This window comes from Mobula hypostoma, chromosome 21 (genome assembly GCF_963921235.1).
Source record: "Mobula hypostoma chromosome 21, sMobHyp1.1, whole genome shotgun sequence".
Classification (NCBI taxonomy): Eukaryota; Metazoa; Chordata; class Chondrichthyes; order Myliobatiformes; family Myliobatidae; genus Mobula; species Mobula hypostoma.
In genome coordinates this window covers 8,968,139-8,990,334 of record NC_086117.1, presented here as the reverse complement: position 1 = coordinate 8,990,334, position 22,196 = coordinate 8,968,139, and the positions used below count along the sequence as shown (strand labels likewise).

Here is a 22,196-nt window from a genome sequence, read left to right as displayed (position 1 = left end):
TCAAATAAAACAGAAGATGTACAGTACTGGCAGAAGTTTGACACAGATATATACAACTTGGGTGCTTAAAACTTTGACCCAGTACTGTTGTAATTTTATGTATTGCACTGTACTGCTGCTGCAAAAAAATTCATTACTTTTTGAGTGGTGATAAACTCGATTCTGATATGGGTCTCTATTGTCAGCTTGGTGGGAAGAGGGCAGGGAGCAGGGAGCGGGGAAACATGGCTGGGAAAAGGAAGAGGGGAGGGAGCGGGAAGCACCAGACAGACATTCCGTAATGATCAATAAACCGATTGTTTGGAATCAGATGACCTTGCCTGGTGTCTCAGGGCTGAGTGTGTCTGCATCCGTGCCAGCCTCCCGCTCCTGGCACTCCTCCTCTGCCCTCTGTCCCACACTCCTCCTATGGTGCTACACTCTCAACATTCCCAATGTCCTTTGCTCTCACCAGATTTTCAAAGTTGCTTTCTGCTCCATGTTGACAAATACAATACTGTGCAAAAGTCTTAGGAACCCAGGCTATAAATGTGTGCCTTAGACTTTTGCATGGTACTGTACTTTTGGCTCCTAGTGTTCAGTATCATTTTGCATTCCCATGCAAAAACACTGGAAAAATTCTGGCTTAAACCATCGTGTCCTTTTTCTCAACAGCATGGCTTCCAAGATAATCGTTATTTTGTACTTAGCTGACCAAGAGGCTGCGTGCAATCATCAAGAAAAAAAAATGTCAAATACACCTCTGGCATTTCATCTTTTGGTGAGAGTTATGGCAGGAACTTCATATAACAATTCCAGCACGGAAACAGGCCATCTCGGCCCTTCTAGTCTGTGTCGAACGCTTACTCTCACCTAGTCCCACCGACCTGCACTCAGCCCATAACCCTCCATTCCTTTCCTGTCCATATACCTATCCAATTTTTCTTTAAGTGACAATATCGAGCCTGCCTCTACCACTTCTACTGGAAGCTCATTCCATATAGCCACCACTTTCTGAGTAAAGAATTTCCCCTTTGTGTTACCTCTAAACTTTTGCCCCCTAACTCTCAACTCATATCCTCTTGTTTGAATCTCTCCTACTCTCAATGGAAAAAGCCTATCCACGTCAACTCTATCTATCCCCCTCATAATTTTAAATACTTTATCAAGTCCCCCCTCAACCTTCCACTCTCCAAAGAATAAAGACCTAACTTGTTCAACCTTTCTCTGTAACTCAGGTGCTGAAACCTAGGTAACATTCTAGTAAATCTTCTCTGTACTCTCTGTATTTTGTTGACATCTTTCCTATAATTCGGTGACCAGAACTGTATACAATACTCCAAATCTGGCCTCACCAATGCCTTGTACAATTTTAACATTACTTGGACCCAGTACAGATCCCTGAGGCACACCACTAGTCACCGGCCTCCAACCTGACGAACAGTTATCCACCACTACTCTCTGGTATCTCCCATCCAGCCACTGTTGAATCCATTTTACTACTTCAATATTAATACCAAACGATCGAACCTTCCTAACTAACCTTCCCTGTGGAACCTTGTCAAAGGCCTTACTGAAGTCCATATAGACAACATCCACTGCTTTACCCTCGTCAACTTTCCTAGTAACCTCTTCAAAAAATTCAATAAGATTTGTCAAACATGACCTTCCACGCACAAATCCATGTTGACTTTCCTAATCAGACCCTGTCTATCCAGATAATTATATATACCATCTCTCAGAATACTTTCCATTAATTTACCCACCACTGACATCAAACTTACAGGCCGGTAATTGCTAGGTTTACTCTTAGAACCCTTTTTAAACAATGGAACAACATGAGCAATACACCAATCCTCTGGCACCATCCCCTTTTCTAATGACTTGAAATATTTCTGTCAGAGCCCCTGCTATTTCTACATTAACTTCCCTCAAGGTCCTGGGGAATATCCTGTCAGGACCCGGAGACTTATTCACTTATATATTCCTTAAAAGCGCCAGTACTTCCTCTTCTTTAATCATCATAGTTTCCATAACTTCCCTACTTGTTTCCCTTACCTTAGACAATTCAATATCCTACTTCTTAGTGAATACCGAAGAAAAGATTTCCCCCATCTCTTTTGGCTCCACACATAGCTGTCCACTCTGATTCTCTACAGGACCAATTTTATCCCTCACTATCCTTTTGCTATTAATATAACTGTAGAAACCCTTTGGATTTATTTTCACCTTACTTGCCAAAGCAACCTCATATCTTTTAGCTTTTCTAATTTCTTTCTTAAGATTCTTTTTACATTCTTTATATTCCTTGAGCACCTCATTTACTCCATGCTGCCTATATTTATTGTAGATCTCTCTCTTTTCGAAACAAGTTTCCAATATCCCTTGAAAACCATGGCTGTCTCAAACTTTTGACCTTTCCTTTCAACCTAACAGGAACATAAAGATTCTGTACCCTCAAAATTTCACCTTTAAATGACCTCCATTTCTCTATTACACCCTTCTCATAAAACAAATTGTCCCAATCCACTCCTTCTAAATCCTTTCACATCTCCTCAAAGTTAGCCTTTCTCCAATCAAAAATCTCAAGCCTGGGTCCAGACCTATCCTTCTCCATAATTATATCGAAACTAATAGCATTGTGATCACTGGACCCGAAGTGCTCCTCGACGCATACCTCCGTCACCTGACCTATCTCATTCCCTAACAGGAGATCCAACACTGCCCCTTCTCTAGTTCGTACCTCTATGTATTGCTGCAAAAAACTATTCTGCACACATTTTACAAACTCCAAACCATCCAGCCCTTTTACAATTTTGAACTTGTACTGTAGTTTGATTCTTTCCTGTTACCATGCCTTGTTTAACTGTCCTGTTTATAACTTCATTATTATTCAGTCAGGCAATAGCATCTTGGTATTTATTCATCAGTCAGCATGTTCCGTGGGGCTAACGTCCCGATATTGGAGTCTTGTGGAAATCAGAAATTAGTTGTTTTTGTTTAAAGGATATTCTACATCTCACCTGCACATTGTTCTGAGGTGGTTCTTTTGAAATATTCCAGCTTTCTATCAATTTTAGAAAGCTACATTTCGTGAAATAGAGATTGTTGTAAAGTGGAGCAGAGGTTGGGATATTTGCTGGTAATTGTGTGTTCAATTATGTTTTATCTCATTATGAAATGATTGTCTAATGAAAAGCTAATTTGGTAAGTAATATCTATCAGACAAGTATAAATCAAACTGATCCTTGGTAAGGTCCATGGTGGATATGCTCATTTTTCAGTCATGGTCTCACAATTGGTAATTATTTTCACCCACCTCCCCTCCCTTATGTCAAATAGCCATTTTGATAGTCAGATTGACTCCCTCACCAGTAGGATAACTCACAAGCCTAATTTTGTATTTTGAGCCTGTTTACTAATACTTCTCCCAAATACTCCTCTGTCCTCATTGTGACTACATTCTGCTTGGTAGATAATTTGCAATAGGACAGAAGATTGCAATGTTATCTAGGATAAAGCAGTCTGATTAATCAAAACCTATCCTCTTGCTCCATCTTCAAGACACAATTGGCATTGTGTTCTAGCAGTGACATGACCTGTTGTCAGTCTCTGGATATCTTCATGAGCACTCAACACACCCCTGAAATCTAACATCTGGAAACTTAAGGGCACCAAAACTACATGTAAATATCTGAATTTTATGTTATTTTAGTTCATGAAAATGTCACCTCAATATGCTGGAGGAAGTCTGTGGGTCAGGCAGCATCTGACCCATGGAACACAAACCAATTCTCATTGAGGAATCAGAAGCAAGGAATACGAACCAATCCTCAGAGGGATCAGAAGTGTAGAGAGTAAGCAATTTCAAGTACTGAATTGTGAAGATCTCTGATGGTCTAACCTGGTCCCAGTATTTCAATGCAGCCATAAAGCTGGCAAGATGGTGGCTATATTTTATAAAGAGTTTGAGGAGATTTGTTTTGTCACCTAAGACACTCAGACTTCCACAGATGTACAGTGGAGAGCATTCTGACAGTCTGCTTCACTGTTATTGGTGGGGGTGGGGTGGGGGAATCAAAAGAAAGCTACAGAAAGTTGTAAAATTTCTCCATCATGGGTACGAGTCTGTCGTATCCAAGACATCTTCAAGGAGCTCAGCCTCCGAAAGATGGTATCCATTATTAAGGACTCTCATTACCCAGGACATACCCTCTTCTCATTGTTGCCATCAGGAAGGAGATACAGGAGCCTGAAGGCACACACTCAGCGATTCAGGAACAGTTTTTTCCCCTCTGCCACCTGATTCCTAAATAGATGTTCAACCCATGAACACTATTAGTGTGGAGGCCTCACGGAAGAGCAGCAGATCGGAAGCACAGGTTCTGTAGATGCCGGAAATCCAGAGTGTTCTTATAATTTGGACAGACCAAATGTCCAGGAATAGTGTGCAGCACAAATTAATGGACTGTCTTGGATGAGTGTGAGTGTGTTAAAGCATCAACAAGGTAAAGAGGATATTTTAAATCTAGTAAAAGAATTAGTTTATAACATGGTAGATAAAGTTCAAAGTACCTTTATTATCAAGGATGTTTGCTATATACCAGCTTGAGATTTGTTTCCTTACAGGCAGGCACAAAATAAAGAAACCCAATAAAACCCGTTTTTAAAAAAAAATCATGCGACATCTAATGGGCTGAAACAAAATCATGCGAACGATAAAAACAAGCAAATAGCATTCAGAACTGAAGTTCATGAAAGTGAATGCAGTTACGAAGCCAGTCATCACTGCAGTGGATTCAGGAGCCCATTAGCTGCAGGCCACCGCCTCAGTTCAGCACATGGATGAATAATCCTTGCGGAGCAATGAGCCGGATTGGCCTGTCCCTCACCTCTGTCCCCAATACCCTGCCCTTTTCAATGTGGAACAACACTTAACTTGTCCAAACCTCTGTTTGTTCCTTGCTCTCAGATCCATGCATTGCTGCTTCAATACACTTTCGAGCTTAGCCCCCCCCCCCCCACCACCTTGATTCGGTTTGTACCCAACCTTTCCAATTTGACCTGGCGCTTAAATTGGTCACGTCTCAGGCTATTCCTCACTCTCAGCTTCAGGCCCCACTGCCTCAACTCTGCCTCGCCTCCAGTCGTCTTACCCTGGTTCTGTCGCATTGAATCGCCTTCAAGACCATTCCAGCAATAGCCAAGCTTTGGCTCACTCTCTGCTCCTGGGCCCAGGCCACACTGCCTCAATTTGGCCCCATACATGCCATGCTGCAACAGTCCTGCTCCTTCGAGATTTCATTTCTCATTGTGAAAATGCAAGGTCATATAGGCAGCTTAAAAGCTCAATTCCAAAAGGGAGGTTACAGGCTATTGATTGCAGTGATCGTATTAGAGGAAAATGTGTGATTAATAAGATAATTTATTGTTTTGTTTGCTCCCAGCAAGTTGTCGCTGTGCTTCACCAGCACCATTTTGAGAAACTTTAAGTGGAGAGCGATCATTTCAATCAAGCCAAATGATTTTATTCAATTGAAAACAGGAGTTTTAAATGTAAACAGAGTAAGCTACAAAGGAATGAGTTGCAAATTAACTGTGGAAGTTTAGGGAACTATGATTATGATATAGTTGGGATCACAGAGACATAGCTCCAGGGTGACCAAGGATCAGGGATATTCAATATTCAGGAGGGATAGACATGAAGGAAGGGGAGGTGGGGTGGCGTTGCTGGTTAAAGAAGAGATTAACGCAATAGAAAGGAAGGACATAAGCCGGGAAGATGTGGAATCGATATGGGTAGAGCTGCGTAACACTAAGGGGCAGAAGACGCTGGTGGGAGTTGTGTACAGGCCACCTAACAGTAGTAGTGAGGTCGGAGATGGTATTAAACAGGAAATTAGAAATGTGTGCAATAAAGGAACAGCAGTTATAATGGGTGACTTCAATCTACATGTAGATTGGGTGAACCAAATTGGTAAAGGTGCTGAGGAAGAGGATTTCTTGGAATGTATGCGGGATGGTTTTTTGAACCAACATGTAGAGGAACCAACTAGAGAGCAGGCTATTCTGGACTGGGTTTTGAGCATGAGGAAGGGTTAATTAGCGATCTTGTCGTGAGAGGCCCCTTGGGTAAGAGTGACCATAACATGGTGGAATTCTTCATTATGATGGAGAGTGAGATAGTTAATTCAGAAACAAAGGTTCTGAACTTAAAGAGGGGTAACTTTGAAGGTATGAGACGTGAATTAGCTAAGATAGACTGGCAAATGACACTTAAAGGATTGACGGTGGATATGCAATGGCAAGCATTTAAAGGTTGCATGGATGAACTACAACAATTGTTCATCCCAGTTTGGCAAAAGAATAAATCAAGGAAGGTAGTGCACCCGTGGCTGACAAGAGAAATTAGGGATAGTATCAATTCCAAAGAAGAAGCATACAAATTAGCCAGAGAAAGTGGCTCACCTGAGGACTGGGAGAAATTCAGAGTTCAGCAGAGGAGGACAAAGGGCTTAATTAGGAAGGGGAAAAAAGATTATGAGAGAAAACTGGCAGGGAACATAAAAACGGACTGTAAAAGCTTTTATAGATATGTAAAAAGGAAAAGACTGGTAAAGACAAATGTAGGTCCCCTACAGACAGAAACAGGTGAATTGATTATGGGGAGCAAGGATATGGCAGACCAATTGAATAATTACTTTGGTTCTGTCTTCACTAAGGAGGACATAAGTAATCTTCCAGAAATAGTAAGGGACAGAGGGTCCAGTGAGATGGAGGAACTGAGCGAAATACATGTTAGTAGGGAAGTGGTGTTAGGTAAATTGAAGGGATTGAAGGCAGATAAATCCCCAGGGCCAGATGGTCTGCATCCCAGAGTGCTTAAGGAAGTAGCCCAAGAAATAGTGGATGCATTAGTGATAATTTTTCAAAACTCGTTAGATTCTGGACTAGTTCCTGAGGATTGGAGGATGGCTAATGTAACCCCACTTTTTAAAAAAGGAGGGAGAGAGAAACCGGGGAATTATAGACCGGTTAGCCTAACGTCGGTGGTGGGGAAACTGCTGGAGTCAGTTATCAAAGATGTGATATCAGCACATTTGGAAAGTGGTGAAATGATCGGACAAAGTCAGCATGGATTTGTGAAAGGAAAATCATGTCTGACGAATCTCATAGAATTTTTTGAGGATGTAACTAGTAGAGTGGATAGGGGAGAACCAGTGGATGTGGTATATTTGGATTTTCAAAAGGCTTTTGACAAGGTCCCACACAGGAGATTAGTGTGCAAACTTAAAGCACACGGTATTGGGGGTAAGGTATTGATGTGGATGGAGAATTGGTTAGCAGACAGGAAGCAAAGAGTGGGAATAAATGGGACCTTTTCAGAATGGCAGGCGGTGACTAGTGGGGTACTGCAAGGCTCAGTGCTGGGACCCCAGTTGTTTACAATATATATTAATGACTTGGATGAGGGAATTAAATGCAGCATCTCCAAGTTTGTGGATGACACAAAGCTGGGTGGCAGTGTTAGCTGTGAGGAGGATGCTAAGAGGATGCAGAGTGACTTGGATAGGTTGGGTGAGTGGGCAAATGCATGGCAGATGCAATTTAATGTGGATAAATGTGAAGTTATCCACTTTGGTGGCAAAAATAGGAAAACAGATTATTATCTGAATGGTGGCTGATTAGGAAAAGGGGAGGTGCAACGAGACCTGGGTGTCATTATACACCAGTCATTGAAAGTGGGCATGCAGGTACAGCAGGCGGTGAAAAAGGCGAATGGTATGCTGGCATTTACAGCGAGAGGATTCGAGTACAGGAGCAGGGAGGTACTACTGCAGTTGTACAAGGCCTTGGTGAGACCACACCTGGAGTATTGTGTGCAGTTTTGGTCCCCTAATCTGAGGAAAGACATCCTTGCCATAGAGGGAGTACAAAGAAGGTTCACCAGATTGATTCCTGGGATGGCAGGACTTTCATATGAAGAAAGACTGGATGAACTGGGCTTGTACTCATTGGAATTTAGAAGATTGAGGGGGGTCTGATTGAAACGTATAAAATCCTAAAGGGATTGGACAGGCTAGATGCAGGAAGATTGTTCCCAATGTTGGGGAAGTCCAGAACAAGGGGTCACAGTTTGAGGATAGAGGAGAAGCCTTTTAGGACCGAGATTAGGAAAAACTTCTTGACACAGAGACTGGTGAATCTGTGGAATTCTCTGCCACAGGAAACAGTTGAGGCCAGTTCATTGGGTATATTTAAGAGGGAGTTAGATATGGCCCTTGTGGCTACAGGGGTCAGGGGGTATGGAGGGAAGGCTGGGGCGGGGTTCTGAGTTGGATGATCAGCCATGATCATAATAAATAGCGGTGCAGGCTCGAAGGGCCGAATGGCCTACTCCTGCACCTATTTTCTATGTTTCTGTGTTTCTACATTAACATCTATGGTATGGGTAACACAAAAAATTGATGAGTTGAGATTAAGTGAATAGATCCTCCAAATCCTTGAACAGAAAATATGGTGCAGTCATGGTTGACATGTAGAAATGTTATTAGATCAACTAAAAGATCTAAAATGTTGGAGCAGCAAGCTTGAAGAATCAAGTGCAAGATTGAAAATTATCTAGTGAGAAATAGGGAAAGATATTCGAAGCTTTTAAGGAAGTGTGAAAAGGAAAAGTTTGGCACAGATTCATGTTGGTTCCATGCAGCTGGGAAATAGGGAATGAAGAATTTAACTTCAGAAGTATGAAGGCACAGAAAATATGCCAGAAGAAATGGAGAACAACAGGTCAAGGATGGATGAAAGAATTAAGCATGAGTAAGAACAATTGTATCAGTGAAATGGGACTGAAAGGTGATAGGTTCCCTTGACCTGATGACTTGCTTTGCAAGGTTTTGTAAATGCTAGTTCTGAAAATAATAAAAGTAGTTGATGGCTGCTTCTATATTATTGTATAAAGGCCAGGTTTCTGTGCCTGAGGTAGAATGTAATTGCATTAGAAGAAATGCAGTGAAGGTTTAGTCGATTGAACCTGGCATAGTTGGGGATAGATGAAGAAGTGGGTGATGGAGAGGGGTGCATTGTCTTTTTGAGCTCTGAAAAATGAGAAGATCTGATTAACAGTAGATGTGGAGCCTATTAATTTTTGTATGTTCTTATTGTAACTTGTAATTTTTTTTTAGGTATTGCTGCAGCAAAACAGCACATTCCATGACATGTGTTAGTGATAATAAAACTTTCTGATTCTGTATCCTCAGCTCAGTGTTTAGAGGCAGCCATTCTGGGTAGAGATTAGAAGGAATTGTTCATCTAAGTGCAGGTTTTGTTGTTGAGTACCGTTGTGTTGCTGTCGACTCAGCAATCCTATGGACCGTGTAGTTGTCCAAAGGGTTTTCATGGCAAGATACGGAAGTAGATGGCCAAGCCTTTCTTCACGCAGATACTGCTGCTGCCCAGGCTGGGACCTGGCTGGGTTTGAATTCTGGACTATTTGCCTTGAAGTCTAGTGCTGATGCCACTACACCACTGGCTGGCCAAAGGTGCAGTAGATCTTACAAGATGTGTAACCAGACTCTGTGAAAGTTCAGCTATTGATGAAACAAATATTGAAGCCGGTGTTTGATAGCTTTGACCATGCAGGAAATCGACGAGTATGGAATCAGTACAGGAAGGTGGTGAGGATATTAAGACCTCAGCTTTGACCTTGTTCAGTAACATAGCAGGCACAGGAAGTGCAATTTTTTTGTTCGTGTGATCTTGTGCGTTGTTACTGTGTGTTAAGCCCAGAAACTGCAGAGGTCATGTGCTCAGAATTCTTTTGGTACAATGGTAACCTCAGTGCCCTGCATTCCCATATGAAAATGACACTGTAACCCAATGTGCCACCATTTTTTTTCAATTAAATGCAGTATCATCTTTCACCTTTAGATCTAATAGAATTACAGGAGCAGTTGCCTGCAATGCTTTCAAGACCTCTAATTTGGAGTTGCTGATCTGGGAGAATTTTTTTTTTTCAAATCTTGTTTTGCGTAAATACCACTGCTTCCTATTTTAATAACATCTCATAATACTTGAGTATGTTTTTAGAATTCTGATTTCTTTGATGTGAATTATTTGGAGCGACAACTTTGTTTCTTGTGCCCACACTAACTCAACTAAATGTTTCAGGGACACCAACAATGTTCCCTCTAATTTTTTTTACATCTGAGTGCACCAATTATTGCTCTGAGCAGGAAATTTTTACACGGCTTGAAAACTGCATGACATTTCAGTATTAACATATAAAAGAAAATTCCAGCTGCACAGCAACATAGGCTATTTCAGTTACTGTGTGGCTGTGCACCCAGGCAACTTCAAGGGGTCAGTGGACACCAATCTACACTAGGTCCTTTCGAAAGTTGGATTGCATCTCTTGAGAATTTTCAGCTGTTTTACTGCAGGGTGTGTACTAGTAGTTACAGGTCTGGTGCCGATGATCATAGTAATTTAAAGTGATGAATTAACCATGTCACTTGAGAAGTGCATTGTTAAAGATGAAAGGATATTTATTCAAAGTATTTTTCCTGCAGTACATTGCCTGATATTCTGCTGAAAGCTAATATTATAAATGGAATGTGCATAATTGGTGCCTAAATCCTTAGTTGTTTACCAAGTATTTATTCCAGAATTATACATATGTATCTGCCTCAGCCTCCAGCTGCTTTTTGATGAAATACTTTGATGCATACGGTTTAGTTGCGTTGAAGAGTGTAATGAGACAATTATCATTCTGTTCATAAAGTCAAATTAAGGTAGGAACTAGTGTCTCTTTTTTTTTGTAGTTGGTCTCATTTTGTGTGTCCGTAAATGACCCAGCACAGAAGTGTGAGAAGAGCAGTGGAAAGGTAGTTACAAACAAATATGTTTGACAACAGGAGCTTTCGAAAGAAGTAGTGGGGATGAGACAGCTTGCTTTTTGACAGGCAGTCTGTGGAAGAGGAATTAGGCTAGTTCATATAGGTTAACTTGTGATTTTATGATGAAACAGTGGAAAGAATGGGGGAGGGGATCACTTGAAGGCTGCTAATTGCAGTAGCGTTAATTTTTTTGCAAGTGTTGATAGAGTCAGCTCTCTTAGATTTGTTTTTGAGCATATGGGAAATACTCCACATTAGACAGCCCATGGTGAAAATTAAGATAAATGTAAAAGCAATTAACATATACTAGTTGATGGGTTTTAAAAGCATTTTGGAATTATGAAGTGCTAACAAAATCTTTGCATTCCACTTTTGTTAGTCTAAGGATTTGTAATATTTATGTTGATGACATTGATTGACTGAAACACTGAGCTGTATACTGAAGTCAGAGCTTACAGGTTTTAATGATTCTGATTGTTAATATTTGTCAAGAACAATTATGGTCAAGACCATGATTGCCCACGTCATACAACACGGCACATAATGAATGAATTGTTCATATTGCGAAATAATGCTTTTTTTCCCCCCAGAGTATAACAGCTGCTGAGGTAGGATTTCTGCACCTATGCACCGTATATTGTTAAACTTTGCCATATTTTAATAGTGCTAGTTGGAGAAGATGGCTTCCCTCCAAGTGAATAGCACAAGAATTTAATGGATTGATCCAGAAAAGACAACTCCAGTGGTTATTTCGATTCTCCTAATTAATTTCCTGCCCTTATATTAAATGTTCATTAATTAGATTGGGTAATAATATCAAAAACGGATGAATTTGTCATGGTAACTTGGTTGCATTTCCATCTACAACAGTAATTTGCCTAATCTAAAAATGATCCTATTTTGTGATGTACATAATGAGCAGTTTATCCTGGAACTGTCTAATTAGATGGGACTCCATTATACTGACTGCTAGATATCCATGAAGTACAGTTGTATTATTTTCTCCATCTAGGAGAACTGTTTTCAGAAATTTACAGGGAATGATTTGGGGAAAAAAATGAAAGATCATCTCCCCTGTTTAAAGTTACAATAAGCAAAAAAAAAAATTTAACGTGAAGTATGAAAAGCACAAAATTAGGTTGAAAGAAAATATTTAAGGAATTTGAAAACTGAATCCGTGGGCTTATTTGTGCAAGTGAGTTGTTGCTTTTGAAAATGAATGAAGGAACTTCTGAAGAAAGGTTATCGCAGGAAAAAGAAGTCCTGGAGGTTTTGATGCAATAACACTGGGCGTGGAATTGGTGATGATTCAATGGATGTGTGGGGAACTTCAGTGCATGCAAAATGTCATGTCCTCCTGTATTTGTTCTGTTCGTTACTCTTGGCTTAATGTTCCAAAAGTGTGCTGTGGTTCTTCCTCTTGGTTGTTTTGCACCCAATATTGTTCTCCTACTTTCATAAACCTTTGAGTGGCTGATTTTTTTTTTGAAGCATCAAAATTAATTCTCATGTTGACTGTCCTCCCAGCTGAATATAATTTCTCTTTTGGCACAGATAGTTTGAAAATTAACAGAGAAGCATTATGTGGAGCTGTAAGCTTGCATATGTTTAAATGAAAATCAACTTGGCATATTTAACATTAGATAAAGTGATTATTCTAATCCTTGATTCAGGAATTATTGATAAGTGCAGCATAGGGTTAGGCTGTGTGGTTGAGAGAACCGTTAACATTGCATGGTGCTGTACCAAAGCAATAGGCAAGATTTGAACACAGAAAATATCTGTCGTTAAACCTATGGAAAAGTATAGAGTGGAGAAGATGACTCTTTGGAAGAGCAAGTAATCAGTTTGAAACCACTTGTTACCTAGAACAACAGTAATTATAAACCATTCACGTATTTAAGTTGATGCCTTTGCATGCATTTTGAACAAGAAAGTGTAAATGTACTTAGCTAAGGAATGAGAATCATGTCATACTTGAGTGCACAGTTTTCTCTTGATTTTCACAAATAGCATTTTGACAATCAGATTATAATCAAACTTCAGAATTTCTTGATAAATGTCTTTACACTCTCTGCCACCACCCAGGTCTTTTCATGTATGAAGCACCAGGAGTATTAGACTGTTTACTTTTAACTTTTATTGTAAATACACATTAATTTATTTCTGGTAATATTTCATGTGTTATGCGTGTGAGTTATATGTACTGTGTTGTGCACCTCAGTCTGGAGGGATGTTGACATGTGTATGCTTCAATTACAATAAACTGAACTTCAACTTTATCTTTAATTGCAGATATTTAGTTCATGACAGGTGATTATTGGCGTGAAGCCATTTATACTGTAATATGTTTTTTGAAGGGTAGGTGACCATTCAACTTGAGACAGCTGAGAGGCTGAATAAAAATGAATCTTTATCAAATACACTATGCTGATAAAGATATTTCCCAATATCTGATACAGACATTAATTGGTTTATATAACTTCAATGTATGCAGGACCACGAGCCTTTTTCTTTTCTGGGTTCATTATTGACGAAAGCTTTATGAAACAGTAAGTGCAGAAGATGATAATTTATTTAACTGGTTTTATTTCTCTATGGAAGATGATCAACATTGAACTGTTCTCTGCCCATTTGCTGCTGAGTATTTACAGCATATTCGCAATGTCCGCAGCATGTTTGGTGTGAATGCAGACAACATTGGGACAACGGTTCTCTTAAAATAGTGCCATCCAACTGTGAGAAGGGAAGGGAAGGCTGATGGGGGCTTTAGTTTTATGTTTTCGTCTCTGAAAGTGCAACACTCTCCTGCTACTGCATCAGAGTGACAGCCTAGATTATCTGTTCCAGGGATGTAGAATGATAATTAAACACAAAACATTTTTATTTGGATGACAGTGTCTGCAGAAGATAAAACTAACCCCTTCCTTGTCAGCTTCCAAGCTGAGGGCATCTGCTTTCTGCAAGAGAGTATAATTTCTAATTACAGAGAGGTGCTAGGAAAATCACATCATCTTCAGTCTTCCTTGACCAACCTACTGACTTGATTATTTCAGTGTTGGAAACAATATCACACTTGTGCCTGTCTCTGCCTTCGAGTTCTATGTCATATCAGTTGACGGAGACAGTTGATATGGATGAGTTCTGCACCAGCTGATCTTCGGAGTACTGAGAACCAGAACATCTAGATGATCTAGGCCAGCAGCTTGCTGAATTGAAGCTTATAAAATGGATGTTTCACTTTCTTTTTTGTCCACTATCTTGATTAATTAAACTGTTGGACTTGGCTTTGATTTCCGACACTGTTTCAGGTCACGCCCTTTCTGAGATCAGTACTACTATAGTTATTTTTTTTGGGTCTGGAAAGTGTGACAATGGTTCTGTACGGTAATTATATTTGGTGTGGCTCCTATTATCACACAGTCTTTAAAGCTTTATTAGATGGTCTCCCAATTGTAATGTTCAATTATTAAGCTGACCTTTAATTTAAGGCCATTGTGTGAGAATATTGATGAGGAAATGGTCTGTAATAAATGAGGTGCTAAAGCTGGTAGATGTTCTTCACCTCCAAATCACAGAACATGAGTAAATAACTATTTTTCTTTTTATTTTGCATAAAGTGTGTTGTCTTGGCACTTTATGAGTTTTAATTTCTTTTCAGGTATTCCATTTCCTCATTGTAGCTTCAATCTATAGAGAGAAGCAATGAAAATTAGCCGAGGTTAACAACAAGATAGATACTGTAATGATTTAGGCATTTTTTAAAAAAGTAATGTGTTTAAAAACCCGAAGATGAGCGAAATTTAAAACAAAAGTGGACATTTAGCTTAGAAATATTTAAACAAAGTCTCTAACTACATAACTGAGTATTATTTTATATATCAGTTTACTATTTTTAAGAGCTCATTTAAAAGAAAGTTGTTGATGCAAATGAGCCAGGGATTTTACTTGGTCACAGAGAAATACAGCCTTCCAGCCCAATGAGTCCATGCTGACCATGTTGTCCAGCAATCGAGTCCCAATTTCTTGCATTCAGGGCACATCCCTCCAGCTCCTCTCCTCTATATACTGTGCCTAACCAAATACTACATAAATTATACTATTGTACGTGCCTTAATCAATTTCTGGCCAGTCATTTCATATACTCACTACATTCTGTGTGGGCAAAGTTGACCCTAGCGTCCCTTGTAAATCCTTGCCCTGTCATCCAAAATCTAAGCCCCTTAGTTTTGGACCTCCTTTCCCTGGGGGGGGGGGGGGGGGAGGAGCTGTTCCTGTCTACTTTATCTATGTCTCTCAAAATTTTAAACACTTTATAAGCATCCCCCTTTTTCTTGAACGTTCCAAGGAATAAAGTGCTCATCTGGCCAGACTCTCCCTATAACTCAGGCCCTTGAATCCTGGCAACACCCTCGATAATCTCTGCACTCTTTCCATTTTAACTACATCTCTCGTCTGACTGGGTTTCCAAAACTACACAGCACTCCAAAAGAAGAATTCCTTCATGCAGAGTCTCAATTTTAAGAATTATGCAGCTGTGGTGGCTTAGTCATGAGTTTATTTAAAATAGCAATTGAAAGATCTCTGGATATTAAAGAAATAAAATGATAAAAGTAGTGCTGATAACCATTATCTGATGATGAATGGAGAATGAGATGACCAACTATTTATGACACTATACCTAATAAAGTGGCCAGTGAGTACTGTAGCTCACCCCCAATTCAAAGTTCATTGTGTTGTGCGTTTAGCAATGTTGTTCTGCACACCGCTGTTTGTGATGCATGATTGAGTTATGGTCACCTTCCTGTTAGCTTGAATCAGACTGGCCATTGTTCTCTGACCACTCTGATAACAAAGAACTGCCACTCAGTGGATTTTTTTTGTTTTTGCACCATTCTCTGTAAACTCTAGAGACTGTTTTGCATGGAAATCCCAGGAGATCAACCGTTTCTGGGATATTCAAACCACCCCGTCTGGCACCGAAATCATTCAACAATCAAAGTCACTTTGCTCTCGTTTCTTCCCCATGCCTTGTGTTACTGACTTCCCAATAAAGATACAGATGGTCATTGATTAAGATTTTGAATATGAATCTGCTCCATCCTGTTGCAGACCACCTTTTCTCTTCATGGTTGACATTGTTTGTATCAGTCGCCATGTGGCCCATTTTTGTGTTCGTCGTGTTTGCAGAGAATACAATACAAAGTTCCAGTGTGACACTGTGGTGTCTTAATTAACTTGTGCTTTGCTCAGCTTAATTCTGTAGTTCATAAAGACATCTACTGTATAATTTAAGTTTTCTGCCCTGTATTTTTACAGTTACCAAAATGAAAGCTTTTTGAATTTTTCTTGACATTGATTTTGGAGTTGAAGAGGGCAGTAATCTGCTGAAATATTTCGAGGATACTGAGAAATGATTGTGTAACCATCTGTCAAAACCCTTAACTCTACTTTTATAAATGGGTCAGGACTGCAGGGAGTATTCGCTGGCAGGTGGATGCAAGCTACAATAACTCCTTTTATGATTTCCCCATGACAAATCACAAAGATAACAGTGACTGAAATAGGTTTAGGATTGTGGATGAAGACTTTGGTTCAGGTAATATATATTTAAAAAATTGAAGTGCAGAGCAGCAACAAAATTTATCCAAATTGAACTGGGGTGGTGAATTAGTGTAATATTATTTGTTCATTTGGCTAGGATTTAATCTATTAGGCTAATATTACAGAGATGCAGACCAAAAATTGGTTGTGGGGAAGGATTGGGTGGAGTGAAGATAAGGTATTCAAACCTCTACAGCAGCTTGGAAATTAAAATTTAGTAAATCTGAAAATCACTGATAAAACAACAGTGACATCAATAGGTAACCTGTAGACTTCTGGGTTGTCATAAAAATCCACCTGGTTCACTAATCTTTGGGCAATGATATCTGGTTTAGTCTGCAAACCATTGCATTAAAACAGACTAGGCATAAAATATGATTGCTTGTGTGGCTTCAATTTGAATGAACCTTCTAAATTGGGAGAACTGATGCACTGACTTGAGCACTTTCACCATCTTCAATACGACCCGATCACCAAATAGAGCTTCTCTCTCCACCAGGCCTCCCCCCACCCTCCACTTTACACACGGATTGCTCCCTTTGTGATGCAGACATCTCTGCAGTGGTGAGGCCTGAAATAAATTGGGGAACAGATTTGTCGAGTACCTTTGCTCCATCCACAAAAAGCATGTGTTGCTGGTGGCCAATCATTGCAATTCACTCCCCATTCCCATTTGGACATGTGGGCCCATGGCTGACACGCTGAGGCTAATCCCAGGTTGGAGAAGCAACACTTTGTATTCCGTCCAGCCTGATGACACAAACATCAATTTCTCCAACTTGCGGTAATTTTTTCCCCCCCCCCCCCCCCCCGGGCTTCCCACTTCATTTCCCTGCTCTGGCTGCCTCACCCATTACATCTTTTCCTCACCTGCCTATCACCTCCCCTGGTACCCCTCCTCCTTCTGCTTCTCCCTTGGTCCACTCTTTTGTATCAGATTCCTCCTTCTGCACTATCCGTTTTACACCTATCTTCTCCCAGTTTATGACATCATCCCGTCCCCCACCCACCTGGCTTCAGATCTCACCCTCAGACTTGGTACTACTTCCCCTCTCCCAACCACCTTATTGTAGCATCGTTCACCTTCCTTTCCAGTCCTGATGAAGTGTCTTGGCCCGAAGCATTGACTGTTTATTTCCCTCCATTATTGCTGCTGAGTTCCTCCAGGATTTTGTGTATGTTGTGCTGGATTCCCAGATCTGTAGAATCACTTGTGTCTTAACTAAATTTGCAAGTTGAAGACCCTCTGGATATTCTTCAAAAAAATTATAATTCATTCCATTGTATGTGGGCAAATAGCTTGTGATGATGTTGCAAACTTTTCCCAGGAGCAAAAATATCCACCTGCTCACTTTTTAGCAGAGTGCTTGTGGCTTTATAACTATATTTTAAGCACATTATGGATTGAACTTTGGTTACCATTTCCTGGTATCTTTGAAGATGTAAATCTGATGGCAACCCAGGGTACCATCATAGATAGCAGTTATTCTATGATTTATACATCCTGATCCACTTAAGCTTGTTTCTTTCAAGGTGGCTTTACAGTAAATGTGATTAGTCATTAACCTGAAAGAGTTCAACTGTTTCTTGCAAATTACAGTGAAAAATGTCTTAGAATTGAACTTGTTTTACATTTTCAAGAGTTGGTTTCCAAATCTGAAGCTGGTGCTTTGTTGAATGATGTACTGTACTGAGCAAAAGTCTTAGGCACGTATATAAAGCTAGGGTGCCTAAGACTTTTGCACAGTGCTGCAAGCTGTTTTTATATAATTTTCTGGGTTAATTTTGATTCAATTTGAATCGCATAGTGGAAGGATGTCCATCTCCATGCTCTATTTGCCCTTGAAACAATGATATCTGCGCGTCTTAAGTTTTTGTTAATATTGGTAAACGTTTAGTAGATACAGTACTGTGCAAAAGTCTCAGGTGCCCCAGCTCTATACGGTCGGTCCTCCTTATCCATGAGGGATTGATTCTGGGACCCCTCGCGGATACCAAAAAACACGGATGCTCAAGTTCCTTATTCAACCTGTCTCAATGTGGTGGATCTTAGGACCCAGCGGAACCCCGGACCTTATTTAACTTGTCTCAGTGCGGTGGACATTAGGACCCGCCGGCGGAGCTCTGAATCTGCAGTCTTTCTGTTCACGAAAATAATCACGATCACAATTGAAAATAAAGTGGAAATAATAAAGTGATCGGAAAGAGGTGAAACACCATCGGTCATTGGAAAAGCATTAGGCTACAGTCAGTCAACGATCGAGACAATTTTAAAGGATATAGTGAGAGAAGCCCTGCCCTGATGAAAGCTACAAATATTACTAAGCAACACAGTGGTTTAATTATTGGGTTTTGGGGTTTTAGGTTTTTGATCCTCCACATCAACCTGGCATGGATGGAGAGTGCGCTCGGGAGCAGTCTGTCACTGGGCACGGCGCTGAAACATACGTTTCTTAAGTGTTGTATATGCATAGGTAAAATATATACCATATACTAAGACAAACTTTTGACTAACTGACGCTAAATAATACTGGATGTACCTGTTCCGACTTACTTAGTAAGAGAACTTCCGTTTTTTTTCCCCCTATCCTGATCCACGATAACCTACGCACATCCTCCCATGTACTTCAAATCATCTCTAGATTACTTATAATATCTAATACAATGTAAATGCTATGTAAAATGGTTGTTTTCTTGCATTGTTTAGGGAATAATGACAAGGAAAAAAAGTCTGCACATGCTTGAAGAACAATTGCTGGAAGAGCACTTCTGGGTTTTCTCGATTCGTTGTTGGTTGGAATCGCACATGTGGAACTGGTGGATAAGGAGGGCCAACTACATACACATATACACTCACACTCACTCTTGCACCTCCTTTGATAGAGATGTAGCTCCAAATTTTTGTAATATTCGCACTGAAAAATTAACTTGGGCAAATAATAATACAAAATAAGCAGTAAATATCAAACATGAGATGAAGAGTCCTTGAAAGTGAGTCCATAGATTGTAGAAATAGTTTAGTTTTGGGGTGGGTGAAGTGCAGTAAAGTTAACCCCTCTGGTTCAGGAGCCTGATCTTTGAGGGGTGGTAACTATTCCTGAACCTGGTAGTGTAGGTCTTGAGTTTCTTGTACCTTCTTACTGATAGCAACATTGAGAAGAGAGCGTGGTCTCTCTCATCAGCTTCATTTTGAAGAGAAATGGCAAAGGGATGGAGAGAAAGGAAGCCAGAAGGTATTTAATGACAGAAGACATGGTGCTGCAGGATGAAGGAGGGTGAAGGCTGCTCAATAACAAAGGTGTGTGGGGATGGTATGACAACTAAAATCTGAAATTTATCAGCAGATCATATTCCAGATTCAAGGTTTTTAATGTCATTTCCAGTACACAAGTGTAAAAGAGAACAAAATAATTGTTAGCCTGGCTGTCACAAAAACAACATAATGAGATAAAGAACACAATAAAAAACGTAACATAATAAGATAAAGAACACAATAATAAAAAGCACCATAAATATAAATGCTTAAGGCAGCCTATATACAGTTGAAGTCAGAAGTTTACATACAACTTAGCCAAATACATTTAAACCCAGTTTTTCACAATTCCTGACATTTAATCCTAGAAAACATGCCTTGTCTTCTATCAGTTAGGATCACTACTTTATTTTAAGAATGTGAAATGTCAGAATAATAGTAGAGAGAATGATTTATTTCAGCTTTTATTTCTTTCATCACTTTCCCAGTGGGTCAGAAGTTTTTTTTTTAGTATTTGTTACTAAATACTTTAACATCCTTTAACATCTTTAGCATCTGCCGGTCGATGCTGAGGATGTTCTACGTGTCTGTGGTGGCCAGTGCTATCATGTTTGCTGTTGTGTGCTGGGGCAGCAGGCTGAGGGTAGCAGACACAACAGGATCAACAAACTCATTCGTAAGGCCAGTGATGTTGTGGGGATGGAACTGGACTCTCTCACGGTGGTGTCTGAAAAGAGGATGCTGTCCAAGTTGCATGCCATCTTGGTTAATGTCTCCCATCCACTACATAATGTACTGGGTGGGCACAGGAGTACATTCAGTCAGAGACTCATTCCACCGAGATGCAACACAGAGCGTCATAGGAAGTCATTGCTGCCTGTGGCCATCAAACTTTACAACTCCTCCCTTGGAGGGTCAGACATCCTGAGCCGATAGGCTGGTCCTGGACTTATTTCATAATTTACTGGCATAATTTACATATTACTATTTAACTATTTATGGTTCTATTACTATTTATTATTTATGGTGCAACTGTAACGAAAACCAATTTCCCCCGGGATCAATAAAGTATGACTATGACTATGTTAGTATTTGGTAGTATTGCCTTTAAATTGTTTATCTGAGATCAGACGTTTTGGGTAGCCTTCCACAAGCTTCTCACAGTAAGTTGATGGTATTTTGTTCCATTCCTCCAGATAGAGCTGGTGTAACTGAGTCAGGTTTGTAGGCCTCCTTGCTCAGACATGCTTTTTCAGTTCTGCCCACAAATTTTCTATCGGATTGAGGTCAGGGCTTTGTGATGGTCACCCCAATATCTTGACTTTGTTGTCCTTTAGCAATTTTGCCACAAATTTGGACGTATACTTGGGGTCATTGTCCATTTGGAAGACCCACTTGTGACCGAACTTTAACTTCCTGGCTGATGTCTTGAGATGTTGCTTCAATATATCAACATAATTTTCCTTCCTCATGATGCCATCTATTTTGTGAAGTGCACCAGTCCCTCCTGCAGCAAAGCACCCCCACAACATGATGCTGCCACCCCCATGCTTCACGGTTGGGATGGTGTTCTTCGGCTTGCAAGCCTCACCCTTTTCCCTCCAAACAACAATGGTCATTATGGCCAAACAGTTCAATTTTTGTTTCACCAGACCAGAGGACATTTCTCCAAAAAGTAAAATCTTTGTCCCCATGTGCACTTGCAAACTGTAGTCTGGCTTTTTATGGCAGTTTTGGAGCAGTGGCTTCTTCCTTGCTGAGCAGCCTTTCAGGTTATGTCGATATAGGACTTGTTTTACTGTGGATATAGATACTTGTCTACCCGTTTCCTCCAGCATCTTCACAAGGTCCTTTGCTATTGTTCTGCGATTGATTTGCACTTTTCGCACCAAAGTACATTCATCTCTAGGAGACAGAATGCGTCTCCTTCCTGAGCAGTATGACGGCTGCGTGGACCCATGGTGTTTATACTTGCATACTGTTGTTTGTACAGATGAACATGGTACCTTCAGGTGTTTGGAAATTGCTTCCAAGGATGAACCAGACTTGTGACGGTCCACAATTTTTTTTTCCCAGTGGTCTTGGCTGATTTCTTCTGAATTTGTAAACTTCCGACCCACTGGAATTGTGATATAGTCAATTAAAAGTGAAATAATCTGTCTGTAAACAATTGTTGGAAAAATTACTCGTGTCATGCACAAAGTAGTTGTCCTCAACGTCTTGCCAAAACTATAGTTTGCTAATATGAAATCTGCAGAGTGGTTAAACAATAAGTTTCAATGACTTCAAACTAAGTGTATGTAAACCTCCAACTTAACTGTACATAGATTAATTGTATGTCCGTGAAATGACACTAGGCACATAAGGTGACTGATAGGAAATGATAAAGTAATGGTGGTTGGGGATGTGGAGGGTTGGGTTACAAGGTGGAGGGTGTTAATTACCCTTACTGCTTGGGGAAA

General features: G+C 40.2%; 1 protein-coding gene across 5 annotated transcripts in view; it reads left to right on the top strand.

Annotated features, from left to right (window-relative positions):
- mapkap1 (MAPK associated protein 1) overlaps nucleotides 1–22,196 on the top strand; it is a 297,659-nt gene that overhangs the window by 63,697 nt on the left and 211,766 nt on the right. The window lies entirely within an intron of this gene.